The sequence below is a fragment of the Onychomys torridus genome, unplaced genomic scaffold, assembly GCF_903995425.1.
Source record: "Onychomys torridus unplaced genomic scaffold, mOncTor1.1, whole genome shotgun sequence".
Taxonomy (NCBI): domain Eukaryota; kingdom Metazoa; phylum Chordata; class Mammalia; order Rodentia; family Cricetidae; genus Onychomys; species Onychomys torridus.
The window spans coordinates 95436-115033 of NW_023413635.1; the positions used below are offsets into that span (position 1 = coordinate 95436).

General features: G+C 38.4%; 1 pseudogene; it reads right to left on the reverse strand.

Moving 5' to 3' along the window:
• Window positions 1–960: 960 nt before the first annotated feature.
• LOC118576370 overlaps window positions 961–19598 on the reverse strand; it is a 29611-nt pseudogene continuing 10973 nt past the window's right edge.

Consider the following 19598-nt stretch of genomic DNA (forward strand, 5'->3'; position numbering starts at 1 on the left):
TTCTTTGCATAAGTAGAATAGCTACCACTTAACAATATTAATGGCCTGAGAATGTGCAAGCAAGTGGGTCTCTGATTTATCTGACTATTCTTTGGCTCCTTTCCTTCTTTTGTTTTGTTTTGTTTCATGTAATGTGTTGTTTTCCTTTTATATTAGTATATTTATTTTATTATTATCCCATAGAAATCTGTTTATTTTTTAGTGATAGACAGAAAGGTTTTAGATTCTGGTGTGTGTTTGTGTGTGTGTGTGTGCGTGCGTGCGTGTGTGTGTGTGTGTGTGTGTGTGTGTGTGTGTGTGTGTGGAGAGAGAGAGAGAGAGAGAGAGAGAGAGAGAGAGAGAGAGTCCGAGGAGGCCCAAGGAAGAAATTGATCCCTTGGAGCTACTGTTACAGGTGTGTGAGGACTACATTTTATGAAGTCTGTGTATTGATCTCTGCCACTTTACAAGAGCACTACATGATTTTGTCTACTGGGACGTCTCTCTAGATTCTGCAATATTCTGCAATATCTGTTTCTTGAAACATCTCTCTCGCTCCTAAGTTCTACTTCTCAAACTCCAAGGATGCATCAGGATTCTGTAGTTTCTCCATATGAGGGGAAGCATTGTTTGCCTTCATCTGCAAACATGAGGTCACAAAATTCCTTCAGTTTCTCCAATAATCAATTGCTGTCAAGGTCTTACATTCACTAAGATAGCAAAAGGAAACCTCTGAGTTAATCTCAAATCTTATTACATATTACAGAAAAAAATAACATTTCCACTCATTACGAAGGTCTAAATGTGAAGTCCTGTAAAAACAGGTGGATGAGTGGAAGGTTATGGGAGATAAAAGTAGTATGCATGAAACTGACAAACAACATAGTTAGAAGAAACAGTGAGAGTCAGTAGTTAGTGAATAACCTTGCATTTTATTCTAATTGGTGGTTCTATACCAACATTACATTTGTCAGTTAAATTTTATGAAATTTGAGTTCTGGAAAATGTTTTCTCCCTTAACGTTTGAAGAGAATTTCTCTCTGGTCTTAGCAAAATGATGTAGCACTTGGGGACAAAGACACATCCCAGCAAGCCAGCACTGGAGGCTAAGATGGAGAAGACCTCCACAGCCACCATGACCTTGCCCTTAGTGCTGTGGTAGACAGGGAGAAAAGTGACCCAGACACTACAGAACAACATCATGCTGAATGTCAAGAATTTGGCTTCATTGAATGTGTCAGGGAGATTCCTGGCCAAGAAAGCCACAGTGAAGCTCCCCAGGGCCAGAGAGCCCAGGAATCCTAAGACAGAGTAGAAAGCAGTTACTGAGCCCTTCTTGCACACAATAATGATGTGGCCATGTTCAGAGTGTGCATCAATGTCAACAGAGGGAGGAGCAGTTCCCAGTCAGATTGCACACAGAATAATTTGGATGACAGTGCAGATGGAAATGATGTAGGTTGGTGCCCCTGATACCAGGAGCCACTTCACCCTTCTCCCAGGAGTAGTGATTTTGAAGGCCAAAACCACAGTAATGGTCTTGGCCAACACAGTGGAAACAGCCACAGTAAATACAACTCCATATGTTATTTGCTGCAGGATGCAGGTGATTGAGTTGGGATGGCCAATGAAGAGCAAGGAACAGAGAAAACAGAAGATGAGGGAGATGAGAAGTATGTAGCTGAGAGTGAGGTTATTGGCCTTCACAATGGGAGTATCTTGGTGCTTCACAAAAATCCCAAGAACCAGAACTGTGAATGCAACCAAAAACAAGGCCATGCAGGACAGAGTCATCCCCAAAGGGTCATCAAAGCCCAGAAAGGTCACATCTTTGTACAGGCAGTGGTTCTGCTCTGCATTGGCATACTGTTCCTCTGGACACTTCATACACTGATCCACATCTGATGCAGAAAGCAAAAGTATTGTGAGTGCAACTTCAGATTTTCCTATGGAATGGCCATGCCAGTGTATTTCAGAAACTTTGCAACATCCAAATAGTTTATTTTTAAAGATGTAACTGAGACTTTTCATAAAAGCAATGCTTCCATTTCATAATGCCTATCTCCTTCTAAGACAAATACAGATCCTAATGATACACTATAACATGAATCTTTATATCTGAATTAGAAGCTATGCCCTCATGAGTGTTGGAGACTTGTTCTTATCCAGGATGAAACCTCTTATTGCTTTTTTTTCATTCCCATATGATCATCACCAAACACAGGAGTAGCCGAGCAACAACCAATAGAATCTAGTGCGTGTGTGCAAGTGCATATGAATGTGAAAGCATTAAATGAAAAAGAGTGCTTGAATATAGTAAATGAAGAAGAGCTCATGAGTTTAAGAGTTTTTGTTGCATGTGATGTGTGGGAAAAAGAATGGGGAGAGAGGGAAGTTCTATAATGTATGAAATCCTCAAGAAAAATTAATTAAATTAATTTAGTTGTGTCCTCATTAGAGAATAGGGATAACAAACAGTTTATAAAATAAGATAATCTGACTATGAAGTTAGAAATCTCTACATGTACATAGCACCCAGAAGACTTGTATTTTGTATCACCACCTTTGTGAGCACAGTGCAGCTACTTCCAGCCCTAATTTCCTTAGATATGAGACCTGTGTGGGGCCCCACCCCCACATTTTCCCTTGGTTATTCTTGGGGAGTGAGATATAAGAGATTTAGACAGAAATATAGAGGGAAGTGAGAGAGACAGACAGACAGAAACATAAGACAGCCTCAGAGGGGCATACTCCTAATCCAACAGCCCAGCACTTTATTCCAAAGGGCTTTCATATCAATGCCAAGGGTGGAGGTAAAAGAGCTCCCCCTTATTAAATACAACTAAATATAGACCATACCAAACAGCCAGTACCCAGGCCTGAGGTCCAGTCATCCTATTATGCAGACCTGCTGGGAAGGCAAGCTCAGATATCACTAGGAATGCTCTGTGGAATCCAACAGACCTGGGGTCTACTAATGTACTCAATGGTGAAGGAGTTATTGGCAAAACAGCATGAACAAGACAACATGAGAACTCCCAAGTGAGAGTGGTAACACAGAATATTTGAATTGAACAATAATTCCCCATTCCTAAGTTGTAATTTACACCACTGCAAGTAAGGGAAATATGATTGTACTTGTACTAAATTGTGGATCACAATGGAGAGGGATATTGTGCTTCCAGGATTTTAAGTCATTCCATGAATAAAATGAACCAACATTATGGCCAGCTATGATTACAATTTTTGTTTGTTTTCCTTTAAGGGGCCTAGAAAGACGGCTCAACTGTTAAGAACATGGTCTGCTCTTACAGGAGGTCTAAGTCCACTTCCCAGATCATGTGAACAACCATTATAAATGCCCATTATATTTATTATAATAATACAATTTTATTACAATGTTTTTTAAACATGTGTGTGAGTGTTTGATTGTGTGTGTGTGTGTTGTGTGTGTGTGTGTGTGTGTGTTGTATAAAGTGCAAATTGTCAAGAAGACATCTTATAGAAATTGGATCCAACTCACTCTAATAGGCTTTCTGTGATGAATTCAGGTCATCAGACTTGAGGCAAGAGATTTACCTGCAAACTCTTCTTGTTGACCCTAAATACCTTTCTTAAAAATCTGTTGTTATTTACTATAAATACAGTGCTCTGCTTGCATATTTGCCTGCACACAAGAAAAGGGCAGCAAATCTCATTACATATAGTCGGGAGCCACCATGCGGTTTCTGGAAATTGCATTGAGAACCTCAGGAAGAGCATCCAATGCTCTAAACACTGAGACAACACTCCAGTGCCCCAATTGTCTTTATTTAAGATTGGCAATAAAAGTCAAAATCAATTCTGGATTCACCTTTGCATTTGGATATCTCCAAAACAATAACCAGTTGACTTATATCGATTGTGTATGCAAACTATCATTGGAATAATGGTGGCTGTTTCTCTTTACTACAAAATTATTTTATCAATAATATTGTGACATCATTGCTACTGTGTAAAAAATCGTAAGTGGGACACCTGTGTTTCTCTGTATCAAGAGTCCACACTTTTCCCCATTTTTTATATATGAAATCAATAACTGTCTTGTGCTTAGCTGTTTCTAGTAATTTTACCAACAGTTACTATATTTAGTCAGCACAACCTACAATGGCATCAGTGTCAAAACTCTCTGAATATCTCCCTCACATGGAAGGAACAGCACTTGCATCATACCAAAGTTTCCTTAGCAGGCTCCCATTACAGCCTTATAGTACCAGTCTTAATTCACATCTTCATGCTGTCTTCCCCACTCACCTGTCAATTAAATGACAACACAAAATACCAGCTATTCATAAAATGCTATATAAATAGCATGCCAACCACCATAAAATACTTATTTACAATTCTAACACATGGTGACTCAACATCTCTCCTTTACAGCACTGTTTGTGGGCAGTGGAAAGAACAAGTTATGTAGGATTCATGACTTCAGTTGCAGGAGATTACTCAACAGTTAAGAGTGCTTACAGCTCTGCGGAGAACAAGGGTTTGGACTCAGCATTCATGTGGAAGCTTATGCCTGTCTGTAACTCAAGTTCCAGGGGCATGTATGTGTTATTTTGGCCTCCACAATCTCCTGCAAATAAACTCACACAGAAACACGTACATACATTTAAGTAGGATAAATGAATAAACAAGTATTTACAAAGACTCCTGACTACAATCTCATCTACATGTACCTTTACAGGGATATAATCATTGAGACAGATTTAGTGTAGAATTCCCTCACAGGGCTGTTTGATTTTCAAAACACTTTCTTTTACAAAATACTACTAGCAATGATTTTACAGTGCATCAAAGGTATATGTGAAGGCACAGGTTGTTAAGTATAAGGATATTATTATTGATCAAATACTTGTAAAAACAAAATTAGGAAAGGAATAGATTTTCCTTGTGTTGTAAAAGGGCCACAGAACTTAGTAGGTACCCAGACCCTCCGTAGCTCAACTGACTCCACGATGGAAGTACAAATCAGACTATAAAACTTACTGCCTAGCAGCACCACCTTCCAAACTGAAGCAAAGGCCTAATCCATCATAGTCCTTATAGTTCTGGGAAAGTCTCACAATGCAACAACTTTGATTTTCAGCTTCTGTAGATCTGCATCGGCCCACTGTTCTGAGTAACTGAAGTATGTCAACCCACCACATGGTTCTTTTGCTTGAAACCTCATCCTGAGAAAGGCTCCTTGATACATTGGAGTCCTGAATATCAACTGTAGTTGACATCCAGCTAATGAATACTTTATTTGACTTAAACCTATGTCTGAGCAGGCTTCTCTGGTGAATACCACACAACAGTGCTGCACTCTTCCATGCCCCTTTAAAAGTGCAGTGTGGATAACAGAAGTCAGTCAATGTGAAGAATTTCTCCCTGCAGTAAACACATACCTGTCTCATTGGAAATCTCATTTGCTGGGCAGGGGATACAATCAAAACAGCAGGCTGCCATTCCCTCCTGATGGAATTGTCTGAATCCAGGCTGACAATCAACACTGCACACAGCAAAAGGCATCTGAGGAAAATGAGGCAGATGCTGAGCCAGGAGTTGACTACTCCTTCAAGAGTTACAGCATCTCATCATGTTGAGTAGTTAACAAGTTTTCTTTCTATACATGACCTGACTGAACACATTTCTTTCAGTATTTTATATAAGGCAGCACATGAATATATGAGAAAGAATTAATGAAGCATTGAGGTGATTTGAACTACTAAAAGTTCAGGAAGATCTAGGAGTATATGCTGTGTGACCACTGGAATGCCTGAACTGAACTCCCCTCCAACCCATTGTGGACGTAGCTTTTTCAAACTTGACACAAAGCAGAGATAGAAGAAAATAGAGGAATTTAATTGAGAAATTGTCTAGGTCTATTTGACCTCTGTTCATATTGGTGAACTACTTTTTAGTTGCTCATTAATTCTGGGAAGCACCATCACACTTGGTTCCATTTCTGAATATATTGAAAATGGTTTGAGTTCCTCTCCATATAGTACAAGGTTATCTTATGTTTTGTCTTATAGAAACTTATTTTGTCAAGAAACGTCCTGTTTATATTTTTATTATAATTATTATGTTTGTATTTTAATTTTACACATCAGCCATGGGTTCCCATGTCCTCCCCCGTCTCAGCACCCACCTTCAATTTCCCCCAAGCCACTCCGCTCATTTCCCATCTCCTCCAGGGTAAAAACTCCTCTGGGGATTCATTTAAAAGTGGGGGACTCAGTACAGGCAGGTCTAGTCCCCTCCTTCCAGTCTGAGCAAAGTGCCCCTGTGTAAGCCTAAGGTTCCAAATAGCCAGATTATGCACTAAGGACATGTCCCGGTCCCACAGCCTGGATGCATCCCAAAGAATTCAAGCTATTCAATTGTCTCACTTATCCAGATGGCCTGATCCAGATATGGGCTCCACAGCCTTTGGTTCATAATTCATGTGCTTCCATTAGTTTGTCTATTTGTCCCTGTGCTTTTTGCAATATTAGGCTCAACAATTCACGCTCTTACAGTCCCTCTTCTTGCTTGACATTTTGACACCTGGAGCTCCACCTGGGGCCTGGCTGAGGATCTCTGCATCCACATCCATCAGTTATTGGAATTGAGTTCCAGTTCTACTGTTAGGGTGTTTGGGCATCTGATCACCAGACTACATCAGATTAGGCTTTCTCTTGACCATTGCCAGCAGTCTACAGAGGATGTATTATTCAGATTTTTGGGGACCTTTCCAGCACTCTGCCTATTCCTCTTCTCATGTGGTCTTCATTTATCATGGTCTGTAACTCCTTGTTCTCCCTTTCTGTTCTTGATCCAGCTGGGATCTCCTACTCGCCTAAGCTTTCTTCCCCTCAAATCTTGCCCTTCATTACTCCCACTCTTGCCCAGGTTGTTCATGTAGATCTTATCCATTTCTCTGTCATTGGGTAATCCCTGTGTCTTTCCTAGGATCCCGTATTCTAGGTATCCTCCTTGGAATTGTGTAGCAGTCTAGTCATCATTATTTTACATCTAGTATCCTCCAATGAGGGAGGACATACCAAGTTTTTCCTTCTGAGTCTGGGTTACATTACTCAGGATGATTTTTTCTAGATCCATCCATTTGCCTGCAAACCTCCTGATGTCTTTGTTTTTCTCTGCTGAGTAGTACTCCATTGTGTATATATATCATATTTTCTTTATCCATTCTTCACTTGAAGGGCATCTAGGCTGTTTCCAGGTTCTGGATATTACAAACAATGCTGATATGAACATAGCTGAGCAAATACCCTTGGGTATGATTGAGCATTCCTTTTGTATATGCACAAGAGTGCTACAGCTAGTTCTTGGGGGAGACGGATTCCCAATTTTCTAAGGAAGCGCCATATTTTTTTCCAAAGGGGCTGTATAAGCTTGCATTCCCACCAGAAGTGGAGGAGAGTTCCCCTTGCTCCACATCCTCTCCAGCATAAGCTGTCTTCTGTGTTTTTGATCTTAGCCATTCTAACAGGTGTAAGGTGGTACCTCAGAGTCATTTTGATTTGCATTTCCTGGATATTTAGGGATGTTTAGCAATTCCTTAAGTGTCTTTCAGCCATTTGAGCTTCCTCTGTATAGAATTCTCTGTTTTTTTTTATAGCCCATTTCTTAATTGGACTATTGGGCATTTTGATGTCTTATTTCTTGTGTACTTTCTATACTCTGGATATCAGCCCTCTGTCAGATGTGGGGTTGATGAAGACATTTTCCTATTCTGTAGGCTGTTGATTTGTATTGTTGACCATGTCCTTTGCTCTACAAAAGCTTCTGAGTTTCAACAGGTCCCATTGATTGATTGTTTCTCTCAGTGTCTGTGCTACTAGTGTAATATTTAGAAAGTGATGTTCTGTGCCAATGCGTTCAACAGTTCTTCCTACTTTCTCTTCTATCAGGTTCAGTGTAACTGGATTTATGTTGAGGTCTTTGATCCATTTGGACTTAAGTTTTCTGCATGGTGACAGATATGCATCTATTTGTAGCCTTCCACACATTGACATCCAGTTATGCCAGCACCATTTGTTGAAGATGTATTCTTTTTTCCATTGTACATTTTTGGCTTCTTGGTCAAAAATCGTATGTTCATAAGTGTGCAGGTTAATGTCAGGGTCTTCAATTCAATTCCATTGGTCCACATGTCGGTTTTCATGCCAGTACCAAGCTGTTTTTTGTTACTGTAGCTCTACAGTAGAGCTTGAGGTCAGGGATTGTGATGCCTCCATAGGTTGTTTTACTGTACAGGATTCTTTTGACTATTCTGGGTTTTTTGTTTTACCATATGAAGTTTAGTATTTTATTCTTTCCAGATCTGTGACGAATTGTGTTGGTACTTTGTTGGGGATTGTGTTGAATCTGTAGTTTGTTCACTCCATCTATGATGATTGAGAGTTTTGCTGGGTATATTAGTCTATACTGGCATCAATGGTCTCTTAGTGTCTGCATTATATCTGGTCAGGTCCTTCTGGCTTTCAAAATCTCCATTGGGAAATCGGGTGTTATTTTGATGGGTTTGGCTTTATAAGTCACTTGGCCTTTTTCCTTTGCTGCCCTAAATATTCTTTCTTTATTCCGTACGTTTAGTTGTTTAATTATTATGTGGCGAGGGGACATTTTTTGGGGATCTAGTCTGTTTGGTGTTCTATAGGCTTCTTGTATCTTCATAGGCATTTCCTTCTTTAAGTTGGGAAAGTTTTCTTCTATGATCTTGTTAAATATATTTTCTGTGCCTTTGAGTTGGTATTCTTCTCCATCCTCTATTGCTATTACTTGTAGGTTTGGTCTTTTCATGGTGTCCCAAATTTCTTGGACATTGTGGGTCATGAATTTGTTGGTTTTACTGTTTTCTTTGACTGATGAATCTATTTCTTCTACTGTATCTTCAACACTAGAGATCCTCTCTTCCATCTCTTGCATTCTGTTGGTTATACTTGTCTCTGAAGTTCCTCTTTGTTTACTCAGGTTTTCTATTTCCAGCATTCCTTCTGCTGATGTCCTCTTCATTTTTTTCTATTTCTCTCTTCAGGTCTTGGACTGTATCCCTTGCTTTTTCTTGATTTTCTTTCATGGACTTATTGTTTTCTTCTGCTATAATTGGCCTTTCCTCTAGTTTTTTTATAGTGTTCTTCCCAGTTTTTGTTTGTCTGTTCCTCTACTTTATTTTTGATTTCTTCTATAAAAGGCTCTAGCCTCTTCATGATGTTACTTATAAGGTTGTTTTCTTCTTCTTCCATTCCATGATGTTCAGATCTAGCTCTGGTCCAGATGGGATGTCCTGGGCAGATGGGAGCTGGGGGCTGGTCTCTCCTCTTTATTTTTCAAGGTTTTTTTATGTTTCTTTGTTTGCTTTCTCCAAAGGCATGCTGGACATTGCTCAAGATCTTTTCTGTATATTTTCAATGTGTATACAATTTCTATCCTAGCATATATTTACGTGACATATTATACTTGTCTGAATTGCATGTGCTGAACCAGCCTTACATCCTTGTAATAAAGTCATCTTGTGTATAGGGACTGATATTTCTGATGTGTTTTTGAGACCTGTTTGTCAGTATTTACTTGAGAATTTCTTCATCCATGTTCATTGATAAGAGTACAATTTTCTCCTTTCTGATTCACTTTACCTGGAATGGTCTTTTTCTTTTACTGCAGAGACTCTGTTCTTTTTTATGAGTGCAGTATTTACCTTCTAAGCAACACAGTATTGTGTGATATTTTTTTAAAAAATTTCCTTGTCTGTGACCTTTGGTTGGAGAGTGGGATTATTCAAGTTCAGTTATTAATGAAAGCTATTAGGTGATTATTGTCAATTTGTGTTTTTGTACGTTTAGATATGTTTCAAATCTTTGCTTTTCTGTCTAGTGATCTAGTGCAGTCTACACATTCCTGTGACATCTGCTGTTTAATGTAATCTTCAGTGTGAAGGGGTGTGAAGTGTAAAGACTCTCTGAAAGTGTCTTCCTTAGTCATGTTCCAGTAGCTATATATTCTTGCAATTTGGTTCACCATTACAAGATTTTTTATCTTCCAGAAATTATGAAGGACAGCTTTGCTGTGTTTAGTATTTGAAGTTGGAAATTTTGTCTCAGTTTGAAACACAACACAATTGATAGTCCCTCCTTTAAAATGTCTATGTATAAAGCGAATGTCATTATGATAGGAACTTTCAATGAAATTGACCTTCTCACTCTTAAACTAAAATTCCTCTTTATTCTGCATAATTGAAATTTTAAATAATATTCAAAATTCAAAATATCCTTTCCTGAACATATCTGTGAAGCACTCTCACTGCCTGCTGTATCGTGGTGGCCACATTTCATCAGGATTTGGTAAAATTTTAGATGTCATTTTATGAGAAAAACCTTTGGTTCTCTCACATGTTGTTCCCCTCCTGTGGCTATGCTTTCTTAATTTCATCTTTTATTGGTGTCCCCTAAGTCTCTTGTGTTTTCTTCATTCTTCTTTATAGTTTTATGTTTGTCATAGTTTGAATTATATTTCATCTGTTTTGTTCCAAGCCCCAATAGCCTGTCTTCTACTTGGGGTATTATTTTAGTAAGATGTTTTATACAGTTTGTTATTTGAATTTCTGTGTCTTTCATTTCAAACTGTTAGTATGAGTTCTTCATTATTATTGTAACTTTATTGAATTTGTGTCAAATCTTCACTCAATTTCTTATGGTTTGCAAGTGTTTGTGATTGAAATAAATTATCCTTAGAGGTAATTTGTATGCTCTTTGATTTCTGGAGCATTCTTACAATTATTCTTTGAAGTCTTTGTTTAGGATGTCATTGAGTTCACTGTCATGTAGTCCTATGACTGTGTCATTTGATGTCCTGCTGTCTCACTGTTTGCAAGTTTCATTTCTGCATTACAAGCTGCATATCTAGAATACAGCACATATTGGATTGTTTTTAGTTCTCCGTCTCCTTTTGGTTTATGTTTTTGTAATGTTCATTCAAGTTAAGCCTGGTAGAAGCAGGCTTGTGATTTCATTGCTCACATCTGATCTAGTGGTAAAGGATGGTAGCTAAAACTTCATCCTATTTGTTCTGTTCTCTGAGCATAATTTTCTCATCACTGTGAAAATAGTATATTAACTCTTGATTTAACTTTATCTGAGCAAATTGAGATATCATTTCAGATTAAGTTTACACACTCTCTGGAAGTAAACCCCTGTCAAACTCAACAAATAGCATTGTAGTAGGCAATGTAGTGCAGATACTATAAAACCAGACACATCATAATCAATACCTATGATATATCTGTGGACACATAGTGAGATATTTTGTTTACAAAACTTCTCAAAGCCAAATTATGATGACTATGAGTGTCCTTCCCACCAGAAAAGGAAACAATACAAATCTTTTTTGTTTGTTTGTTCATTCGTTTGTTTGTTTGAATGAGTTATGCAACAATTAAGGAGTAAAGAAATGCTCTTCTAATGAAGGATTCCTTAAGAAATTATGATTCAGGGTTGGAGAGATTGCTTAGCAATCTATCACACTTGCTATTCAATCCCCCACTCATAGACTTAGGCTCAAAATTATCTTCAGATCCTGGGCATCTTAGTCCCTGTCCAGGTATACTTAGATACTTCATACTCATATGGAACACAGACATATACAGGTAAAGCATACATATAAAAAAGTCCGAAAAAAATTTTAATTAATAAAATATCTAAGATGGCCCATGAAAATGCAAATGTATTGTTAGACAAGTAGGCAGTTTAGGACCTCCTAGTCAAAGTGCTTGAATAAAATTATGGAATATAAATTAATGACTTGCATGTATGTTCCTAATCCCAAATCTTTCCTTATAATTAGCTTCAGTCTTTTCTACATGCAGATTAGAGATTCAATAGAAGAAACAAAATGCAATAGACAGCAGTCAGAAAGGTTCCAAGAGAACATGGATAACATTACTGGGAATAACATGAAATGTTGGTCACATGTAGTTTTATAATTACTCATAATGAACAGAGTTTCTTATATGATAAAATGTATCATACAATGGTCTTATATTTTCAAAAATTTACCAAAAAATCAAAGTCTTGAAATCTGTAGGGAAGAACCATCATGTATGAGTATAAAATTGAGTCTGTACATGTTCATCCATCTAATTTCACAGTCACAGAAAAACCCAAATGGCCACACTTGACAGTGGTTACAACAGTGAAGTGCACGTCAGTACATATTGGTCAGACCCACCTGTCTAGTTCCTGTGGCCCACTCTATCCTGTCTTCATATAAATGGAGCTGTTGATCATGGGCTAAATAAGTCTTAAACTCTCCTATTTTCACCTTAAAATCAACACCATGGGGAAAACTCCAAATATGGAAAATGCCATACTCTGCTTGCAGTTTTTCTTTTTGATTCATATTTATTACATCTCCAACAGGATTAACAAAGTGCATATTCTTCAGAAATCGGTGAAGCTGAAAGATAGTAAGCATTCTTCAGTGCATATTCCCTTATTTTAAGTCTGAAAATCTGTTCTGATTTCATCCTATGGCAACTTCATTGAAGGTGCTGAAGGGAGAACCTCAATGAAAGCATGTGAATAAATAAAGTCATTGTGTTCCTAGAATTTTAGTTCTCTCAGGGGAATCCATCAAACACAAGCACAGACATGCACACAAACATCAAATATAAATGGGTATTACACACACACACACACACACACACACACACACACACACAGCTCACACAATTCCACATAGATACCCATGCAGAGGCATACACATAATCAGCTAAATTCATTAAAACTCATGCACACTAAAACACACATACAGAAAGACCTAAGCAACCAGATTCAGACTTGGATACAGAAACACACAGGAACATAAAGACACAAAACACACAGAGCGAAATTCACCAATTAAAAACATTCACTGGAGACATGTGTACACACAACAAATATATGCTCACATACACAGTCACTCACATAGAAGAGAGACATTCATATATGCAAAATACCACATCTAAACATGCGCGAAAAATGCATTTAGACACCCATAAAGACACAAAAACATACACAGAAACAACCAAAAAGACATATAGGCAACCAGACACAAATATATTCACTCACAGGAACAAAATTAGGTATTGAACTGAATCTCAGTACTATTTCCTGTGATATTTTCTCAGAGAAGCAAGGAGGATAAGGTGTCCAGAGCCTACAGTGGGGTCAGAATCAGGTGCGGATGCTTACACAAACGATGCCTTATAGTGAACACCACATACATGACAAATATTGATGTCAACGTGTGAGAGACTCTTAAGAATATAACACTGATGAGACCAAGTTCAATTCATTGGAAGACACAGTACCTGTGAGCAGTCAGAATCCAGTTTTCTCAGAGTGTTCATTGGCTGTTTTTCTACTTGTTAAAAAAGCATTTCATGGAGAGCATGGGCCATAGTATACACAGCATTGTATATATCATAAGCATTATCACTAAAGGCCATGTCACAAGTCTGAAGCGTTAACCATTCCAGTGAGACATTTGATGAGCAGTTCTCCAGTGTCTTACAGTTAGATGTTGGGGCTTGACAGCTAAAGTACATCCACCCCAGTCCTGCGAGGGATATGTCTATGTATTTGGAAGGGTTCAATGTCTGAACAAAATTTTTAAAACCAGAAATCTCATCATGGTAGTGTGTAAAAGCAAGAGTCCTGTGGAATGAGTCAAGGGTGAAGTCCCTCTTACTTGTAGTGACATCCCACTGTGAGGTGGTGACCCATATTCTCTGTATACCATTGTGATATCCACATTATAAAGCACACAGCTAGAGTGCTGTCTGTGTCACCATAGATGATAACAACATTTGTGGATGATGTCTCAATTTGGTTGGTATACCCTTCAGCTCTTGACATGTATAACTTCATGTTGACTGGGATCATGATCACAAAGGCTAAGCAGACTCTTTTGACTTCAGTTTCTCCTCTGAGATTTGAGAGAAATTGGAGACCCTGGTCATCATCTGAGATGGCCAGCCCAACCCAGTTCCAGCAGAAGTGAATCATCAAAGAGACCATGGCCAGGGCCAAAGCAGTGTCCTTGGGGGCCATCTGATACAGATTGGGAAACTGTTCATGATCACTCAGGATAGGTTGGAAATGTCCATACGTGAGCTGAAGGACATAAAACACAGGGAACAGCATGAGGTTGATGATTGTCAGATATCTCAATGGGAACCCGGAGGTGTGTGAAGCACCAGTTTGAAATGACAGGAAGGGAAATGTTTTCCTATTACTACAGGTATACTACATTGATGGAAATATGAAAAAAATAACTTTCTACAGTTTGTTCAAGGAATATCCCCCTGAATGCTAATTCTTCTTCTCATCTACATATAAAACAATGAATTGGGAATGTCCCTTTGAGTGGCTGATTAATTACACTTGAACTTGATTTACATGAATGTGAAGCCAATCTCCTTATATTCTCCTCAGGCTCAGGCTCAGCCAAATAATAAGATTCCATACTTTCCCACACAAACAACCTCACCTGTGGACTTTTGTAGTAATGAAAAAAATGTGCCAGACTCATGGATGGTGCTAACATTGGTCCTGTAATCGTTACATGACATTTGCTCACACCTTCACAGATGTAGTTAAGGGGAAGTCTATGCTTTTTTGCAGCATTGTATACTAAATTTCAAAATGCTTGTTTATCATGATAATTATTAGTGTAGAAGTAAAATATGAGAGACACATTTGGTAGAAGATACACATTCCTGTTGATTTCCTCCACAGCAAAAGCCAAAGGCAGAGCAAACTTGTGGTTTTTAGATGGTATTCTGAAAATAAGGGCAGGTGGTTAGTAAGAATAAGGCTCTATGGATTAGTGCTTTATAGTTAATACAAGGATTATCATGCATTCGATGTTATTTTCATATAAAACCTGACACATTCTCCTGTGTTGTAAGGTTGGAAACACAGGAGATGCTTGAGAGCTTGAAGAAAGCTAAAATGTTGATGAGAGTGGATGTCACAATAATAACAAATGTGTTCTTGTCCACTCTGATGGAGAAGTTCAGCATGGCTATTTGAGTACTCGATGCACATTTGATATATGATATTTGTGTGTATCAGCAGGAAGCTTGAGAATAATATTTTGGCGGGCAGAAGAGGAAGCTAGATCCTGCAGCGCTGGACTTTTAAAGTAGCTTTGAGTCGGCTGCCAACATGGGTGGTTGAAACTGAACTCAGATCCTTTGGCAGAACAGCAAGTGCTCTTAACTGCTGAGTTGTGTCTACAGTCCCAGTTTATTAATACTTTCTATATTAAACATATTCTTCAGTCTAGTATAGCCACTAGATATATTTCTAGCTGTGTGTAGGCTGACTCTTAACAAGCTCACAACATATTGGAATGCAAACTAAATTATTGTTATGCAATCACCCTTGTTAAAATGTAGTCTTATTCCTGACTTATTCTATATATTTAGATGTTTTCATTATCTCATTCATGATTTCTGGACTTACACAAACGTCTTTGATACATTTGGACTTGATTTTGGAAGAGGACAATGGTTGGGAGATACTTCTTTCAACCTCTGAATGGTAGGTTTCCACTAGCATTTCTTCAGTAGACTGTCTCTTCTCCATTTTATTTATGGGGGATTGCTTACTATTAAATTGAAATTTTTCTTAGGGTGTATTTTGATAATATTTTTCTCATCACCCAGTTCCTCCTCAACTGCCTACCAACCCACTTGTATATTGTTTTTCTCTATTTTTCTTTAAAGACAAAATGAAAAAGTAGAGAAAAGGCAAAGAGAACAAACACCACAAAGGTGATTAGGGATTTAGGTTAGTGGTAGAGCCCTTGCCTAGCAAGTCCAAGGCCCTGAATGTGTTTCTCAGCTCCGTTAAAATAAAAAACCATCAAATTTAAAATAAACACTGAACTAAATAGACATCTTTTTATCTTTTTCCATAAGCTGCTGTGTGAAGCAACTCTTATGAAAATTGGTCTAGACATCAGTTAATTAGTATAGAGGAATATCATTAGGAATCATTCCATTGACTTTTTGCCATTCAGGTTTGGTTCTGTCCTAGGTCTCTGGGATATCCTGATTCTGAGTCCTGGTCCTCAAGGGGGAATTCCTCTCATGATATGGGTCTCCAGCTGTGCCACTCATCTGTTGGTCACTCACAAAATTTCTGCACCATCTATACCGCACATATCTTGTAGGTAGGAAAAATTGTAACAGCCAAAACTTGAGCAGAGCATGGGGAATACTGCAATAGAGGGAGAGGAATGATTGTAGGACCCAGTGGTGTCACGAGCATCACAAGAAAACCCACAGAATCAACTAACCTGGGCTCAGAAAGGCTCACAGAGACTGAAAGAACAACCACTGAACCTACATAGGACTGACCTAGACTCTCTGCCTATATGTTACAATTGTGTAACTTGGTCATCAAGTAGGACTCGCAGCAGTGACAGCAGGGGGATGTCTCTGACTCTCTTGCCTGCTTTTGGGACCCATTCCTCCTGCTAGTTCTCCCAGTCCAACCTTGGTGGGGGAATGCGTGCCTGGTCTCACTATAGCTTGATACACCAGGACTCACTGATATCCATGAGATTCCTGCCTGTGTCTAAAGAATAACAATGAAGGGGGATTGGATGTGGTGAGGGTGAATGATAAATGAGGGGGGACCTAGGAAGAGGGAGGGGATGGGAAGCTTAACGTGGAATGTAAAAATCATGAAAATAAATAAAAATTATAATAATATATATAAAAAATAAAAAAGGAACAAATGGACAAAGAAGACTGAGTTAAGAAAATTAAGACAAAAATTCTAGAAAAAATACCATTCTCTCCATTTTGTGTTAATCAACAAGTCCTGTGCATGGCACTGGTCTTGAAATGTGTATAAGAATGTATTCAGTGAGACTCCACTGGTGAAAACAGATTTTTCCTTTCAAAGCAAGTATCAATTTCACATAGCTTCTTTGTCTGGCGTGAGAATTGGTGCCTGCTTGCTCCTCCAAATTATGAGACACCATCTGAACTTGTACCACTTGAACCACAACAGGCCCCGAGCATGCTCACACAGTCTGGGTAAGCTTACAGATATATCTGTGCTATTGTGTCTGGAAGACACTGCTGCCTTGGAGTTATCCATCATGTTTGACTCATAATTCTGTCTGTCTCCTCTTCAGTATAGATTTCTGAGCCTTGAGTCTAAGGAATTGATAAGACAACCACTGAAGAGTGTGTGGTCCAAAGTTCTTCCCTCTCTGCGCACTGTGCAGTTGTAGATTTCTGGGTGAGTTCCCATCAACTACAGAAGAAACTTCTCTGGTGAGAGCTAGGGGATGCACTGACCAATGAGTATAGCAGAATATCATTAGGATTGTTTTTGTTGGTGAGTTCCTTAAACAGAATAATAGTACTAGATTTTCCTATTTGTGTTTGACATGTATAATCTGAGGTTCTGGGAACATTTATCCATGTCAGGTCGAGTTTCATTTCATGGAGTGGACCATATCCAGTAAGACATTGGTTGGTTAAACCCTAATATTTATGCCATTCTTGTACATATGTATCATGCAGGAAGGTCACCACTGTAGACACAGTGTCTGTAGCTGGATGGGGGTTAAAATTCTCCTCTGGTAGAATTCAGAATCTGTTCAGTACCACAAATGAAATTCAGCGGTGGTGAAGGCTCTAGGTAAGTTCTAGCTGGACTTCTCCATGTTCAAAGAAATAGGCAGTGGTGTCTTCTGCAATAAAGCTTTACCAGACACTTGTGTAGAGTAACCCAGAACCTTCAGAATAGCCAATGATGTTTGGTTGTTTCCATGGATGCCCACAACAAGTTATGTAACCAGTTCCTGGCACTAGATAAATATTTGGTGCAGAAAATGTCTAGCTGGGGCACTGATCCCTCCTTTATTTGGTGATTCCATTTAGACTTCCTCAAAACCTGTAAATACTTTAGGATCCTTCCAAGTAGCAGGTTTCCAAGTAATTTTCAACTGGCCTTGAGTGTGAGTTGTCCTTCTAAACACACCCACATTCACCACTCTCTGAATTGCCTCCCTATTTAATCTTCTAATTCTAGTTTGCCCTGTGTCTCTCCATAACATAATATATACTTAACATATTACCATTATTATTATCATAATTATCTTATATAATTATTAAACATCATTTCATATATAATTATTATAATAATAAGTATTAATAATTATTAACATAACATAATATATGCTTAACTTCTGTGGTTATTCAGATGGTAGCACACACATCAAAGTTTTAAAAGCTAATAGTCACATGTAAAAGAAAACATGTATTTGTCTTTTTCTATTTGGGTCTTAGGTACATTTCTCAAGATGATTTTTCACTAGTTCCAATAATTACTTGTGGATTTTGGGAATTCCTTCCTAAAATGTTTATTTATTATTTTATATCCTAACTATAGTTTCCCGTCCCTCCTCTCATGCCAGTATTTTCCCCCACCTCCCCTCTCACCTGCCCCCATCCACTCTTCCTACTTTTCTATTCAGAAAGTGTCAGACCACCAATGATTATCAACAAATTACGCCATATCAAATATCAGGAAAACTAAGCCCATCCCCTTGTACTATGGCAGCCCAGGATAAGGAGTAGGGTCCCAATGCCAGCAAAGGTGTCAGAGATAGCTACTGTTCCCACTGTTAGTAGTCCCACAAGAAGACAAAACTACACAACTGTCACATATATGCAGAACACCTCGGTCACCATAATGCAGGCTCGCTCTTGTTGGTTCAGTCTCTGTGAGCTCCCATGATACAAAGTTAGATATTTCAATAGGGCTTCTTGTGTTTTTTTTCATTTTTTTTGTTTTTACCACTTTAGCTCCTAGGCTACTTGTGCTCGCTCTGGCTCTGGCTTTGGCTCTGGCTCTGGCTCTGGCTCTTGCTCTCGCTTGGTCTCTGTCTCTCTCTGTCTCTCTCTCTCTATGTCTCTCTCTCTCTCTCTCTCTCTCTCTCTCTCTCTCTGTCTCTCTCTCTGTGTGTCTCTTCAATAGGATTCCCCAAACTCAGAATAATGTCTGCCTGCTGTCTCTGTTCAGGAATTCCTTTTAAAAAATTATTTCAACTGAAAAAAATACTTCTCAGTTCAAATATACTATGATTTCATTATCCATTCTTCAGTGGATGAGCTTCTAGGATGCTTACAACTTCCAACTGTTATAGATAGAACAAAAATAAAAATGATGAACAATTAACTGTGTAGCAAGATGCACAATCCTTTGAGTATGTGCCTGAGTATAATATAGCTGGATCTTAAAGTAAATAGATTCACAATGTCATGAGGAATTGTCACACTGGTTTACAGGGTGGCTGCACATGTTTTTACCAACACAAGCATTCAGTAAGTGTTCCCCACTCCCAGTATCCTCACCAGCATGTGCTGTCATTTTTATTTTTGATCTTGGCCATTCTTACTGATGTAAGAGGAATTCTCAAACTAGTTTTTATTTGTGTTTCTGAGATGTCTAAGGATGATTTCTGTAAGTGTTTTTCAGACATTTGCGTTTAATATTCTGAGAACTCATTGATTAATTTTT